This window comes from Cetorhinus maximus, unplaced genomic scaffold (genome assembly GCF_964194155.1).
Source record: "Cetorhinus maximus unplaced genomic scaffold, sCetMax3.hap1.1 HAP1_SCAFFOLD_2101, whole genome shotgun sequence".
NCBI lineage: Eukaryota > Metazoa > Chordata > Chondrichthyes > Lamniformes > Cetorhinidae > Cetorhinus > Cetorhinus maximus.
Window position 1 is genome coordinate 1 of NW_027598040.1, and position 3900 is coordinate 3900.

Below are 3900 nucleotides of genomic sequence, written 5' to 3' on the forward strand. Positions count from 1 at the left end.
TCCCCCCTCCTCTCTCGCTCTCCTCTCTCCCTCTCATACACAGCACATCTTTAAGCGGTTGAAGTTCCTGGGCAGTAAGATGCTGTCCCAGAGCGTGACGCTGCTCTTCCTGGCCGTCTGGCATGGTCTTCACTCTGGCTATTTCATGTGCTTCTTCATGGAGTTTGTGATTGTTTACCACGAGACACAGGTCAGTGGCCGCAGGCTGCGGGGTGGGGCTGACCGGGGGGGACCGGAGTTCTGGTTTTACACCCCCACCTCCTCCCGAATATTGATGTGCTCTCCTCTCTGCCCGTTCTCTCTCTCTCTCTCTCTCTCTCTCTCTCCCCCAGGTACTGCAGCTGATAGAAGACAGCCCCTGCTGACCAGGATCACCTCGAGGTCCGAGCTCACTCCTCGTCCTCTACGTTCTTCAGCAGTCATTTCACTGGCTATTTATGGGTTACCCCTCTCGTCCCTTTCTGCCTCTTTACCTGGGACAAATGGGTCCAGGTGAGGATACTGCCACCGAGCATCACAGCGTCATTTCTCTCTCCTCCCGCTCTCTACTCTCTCCCCATCTCTCCTCTCTCTCTCTCCTCCCGCTCTCTACTCTCTCCCCATCTCTCCTCTCTCTCTCTCCTCCCGCTCTCTACTCTCTCTCTTCCCATCTCTCCTTTCTCTGTCTCTCCCTCCCGCTCTCTCCTCACACTCTTTCCCCTCTCTCCTCTCTCCTGTCCCCTCTCTCCTCTTTCTCTGTCCCCTCTCTCCTCTCTCTCTGTCTCTCCCTCCCGCTCTCTCTTCACTTTCATTCCCCATCTTTTCTCCTCCCTTTTTCTCCCTCCCGATCTCTCCTCACATTCATTCTCCATCTCTTCTCTCCTCTCTCTCTCCCTCCCGCTCTCTCCTCACATTCATTCCCCATCTCTTCTCCTCTCTCACAATCCCGCTCTCTCCTCACATTCATTCCCCATCTCTTCTCCTCTCTCTCACTCCCGCTCCTCTCCTCACATTCATTCCCCATCTCTTCTCCTCTCTCTCACTCCCGCTCTCTCCTCACATTCATTCCCCATTCCCCTCCTCTTCTCCTCTCTCTCACTCCCGCTCTCTCCTCACATTCATTCCCCATCTCTTCTCCTCTCTCTCACTCCCGCTCCTCTCCTCACATTCATTCCCATCTCTTCTCCTCTCTCTCACTCCCGCTCTCTCCTCACATTCATTCCCCATCTCTTCTCCTCTCTCTCACTCCCGCTCTCTCCTCACATTCATTCCCCATCTCTTCTCCTCTCTCTCACTCCCGCTCTCTCCTCACATTCATTCCCCATCTCTTCTCCTCTCTCTCACTCCCGCTCTCTCCTCACATTCATTCCCCATCTCTTCTCCTCTCTCTCACTCCCGCTCTCTCCTCACATTCATTCCCCATCTCTTCTCCTCTCTCTCACTCCCGCTCTCTCCTCACATTCATTCCCCATCTCTTCTCCTCTCTCTCACTCCCGCTCTCTCCTCACATTCATTCCCCATCTCTTCTCCTCTCTCTCACTCCCGCTCTCTCCTCACATTCATTCCCCATCTCTTCTCCTCTCTCTCACTCCCGCTCTCTCCTCACATTCATTCCCCATCTCTTCTCCTCTCTCTCACTCCCGCTCTCTCCTCACATTCATTCCCCATCTCTTCTCCTCTCTCTCACTCCCGCTCTCTCCTCACATTCATTCCCCATCTCTTCTCCTCTCACTCCCGCTCTCTCCTCACATTCATTCCCCATCTCTTCTCTCTCTCTCACTCCCGCTCTCTCCTCACATTCATTCCCATCTCTTCTCCTCTCTCTCACTCCCGCTCTCTCCTCACATTCATTCCCCATCTCTTCTCCTCTCTCTCACTCCTGCTCTCTCCTCACATTCAATCCCCATCTCTTCTCCTCTTCTCTCTCTCACTCCCTCTCCCTCCTCACATTCATTCCTCATCTCTTCTACTCTCTCTCACTCCCGCACTGTCGGAGGGAGCGCCGCACTGTCGGAGAGTCAGTACTGAGGGAGTGCGGCACTGTCGGAGGGTCAGTACTGAGGGAGTGCGGCACTGTCGGAGGGTCACTACTGAGGGAGCGCCACACTGTCGGAGGGTCAGTAATGAGGGAGCGCCGCACTGTCGGAGGGTCAGTACTGAGGGAGTGCGGCACTGTCGGAGGGTCAGTACTGAGGGAGCGCCACACTGTCGGAGGGTCAGTAATGAGGGAGAGCCGCACTGTCGGAGGGTCAGTAATGAGGGAGAGCCGCACTGTCGGAGGCTCAGTGCTGAGGGGGCGCCGCACTGTCGGAGGGTCGGTACTGAGGGAGCGCCGCACTGTCGGAGGGTCGGTACTGAGGGAGCGCCACACTGTCGGAGGGTCGGTTCTGAGGGAGAGCCGCACTGCGGAGGGTCGGTTCTGAGGGAGAGCCGCACTGGCGGAGGGTCGGTTCTGAGGGAGAGCCGCACTGGCGGAGGGTCGGTTCTGAGGGAGAGCCGCACTGGCGGAGGGTCGGTTCTGAGGGAGCGCCGCACTGTCGGAGGGTCAGTGCTGAGGGAGCGCCGCACTGTCGGAGGGTCAGTGCTGAGGGAGCGCCGCACTGTCGGAGGGTCAGTACTGAGGGAGCGCCGCACTGTCGGAGGGTCAGTGCTGAGGGAGCGCCGCACTGTCGGAGGGTCAGTGCTGAGGGAGCGCCGCACTGTCGGAGGGTCAGTACTGAGGGAGAGCCGCACTGTCGGAGGGTCAGTACTGAGGGAGCGCCGCACTGTCGGAGGGTCAGTGCTGAGGGAGCACCGCACTGTCGGAGGGTCAGTACTGAGGGAGAGCCGCACTGTCGGAGGGTCAGTACTGAGGGAGAGCCGCACTGTCGGAGGGTCAGTGCTGAGGGAGAGCCGCACTGTCGGAGGGTCAGTGCTGAGGGAGCACCGCACTGTCGGAGGGTCAGTGCTGAGGGAGCGCCGCACTGTCGGAGGGTCAGCGCTGAGGGAGCGCCGCACGGGCTGTGTGATATAAAAGCTGACAGCTGCTGTTTTTGCTCCTGATCCAGGTGTACAAGTCGGTATATTTTGTAGGACATGTAATCTTCTTCTCCCAGATATTGCTAATGCCTTCATACCGGAAACTGCTTGTGCCAAAGAAACATCAAAAACACCAATAGGAAGGTAAGTCCTGGGCTCCAGCCAGAGAGGGTGAGGTCTAGGTGTGAGGAGAGAGGGAGTAGGGGTAGTGTCCTCGGTCCAACCATCTTCAGCTGCTTCCTCAATGACCTTCCTCCCATCGTAAGGTCAGGAGTGAGGATGTTCGCTGATGATTGCACAATGTTCAGCACCATTCGCGACTCCTCAGATACTGAAGCAGCCCCGTGTCCAAATGCAGCAAGACCTGGACAATATCCAGGCTCAGGGCTGACAAGTGGCGAGTAACATTCGCGTCACACAAGTGCCAGGCAATGACCATCTCCCAACAACAACCTAACCATCTTACATCATCCTAGGCTTTATTAATAGGGGCATAGAGCACAGGAGCTGTTAGGCAGGGAGTTCCAGGATTTTGTCCGTGTGGTGTAGGTACACCCACGGCGCTGTTAGGGAGGGAGTTCCAGGATTTTGTCCGTGGGGTGTAGGTACACCCACGGCGCTGTTAGGGAGGGAGTTCCAGGATTTTGTCCGTGTGGTGTAGGTACACCCACGGCGCTGTTAGGGAGGGAGTTCCAGGATTTTGTCCGTGTGGTGTAGGTACACCCACGGCGCTGTTAGGGAGGGAGTTCCAGGATTTTGTCCGTGTGGTGTAGGTACACCCACGGCGCTGTTAGAGAGGGAGTTCCAGGATTTTGTCCCCGTGTGGTGTAGGTACACCCACGGCGCTGTTAGGGAGGGAGTTCCAGGATTTTGTCCCCGTGTGGTGTAGGTACACCCACGGCG

At 57.1% G+C, this 3900-nt stretch overlaps 1 long non-coding RNA gene across 1 annotated transcript; it reads left to right on the plus strand.

Annotated features, from left to right (window-relative positions):
* Positions 1–42: 42 nt before the first annotated feature.
* On the plus strand, positions 43–3143 carry LOC144676984 (uncharacterized). The gene is made up of 3 exons (XR_013575459.1): positions 43–190; positions 333–492; positions 3027–3143. It is a non-coding gene; the product is annotated as an uncharacterized LOC144676984 (long non-coding RNA).
* Positions 3144–3900: the final 757 nt, after the last annotated feature.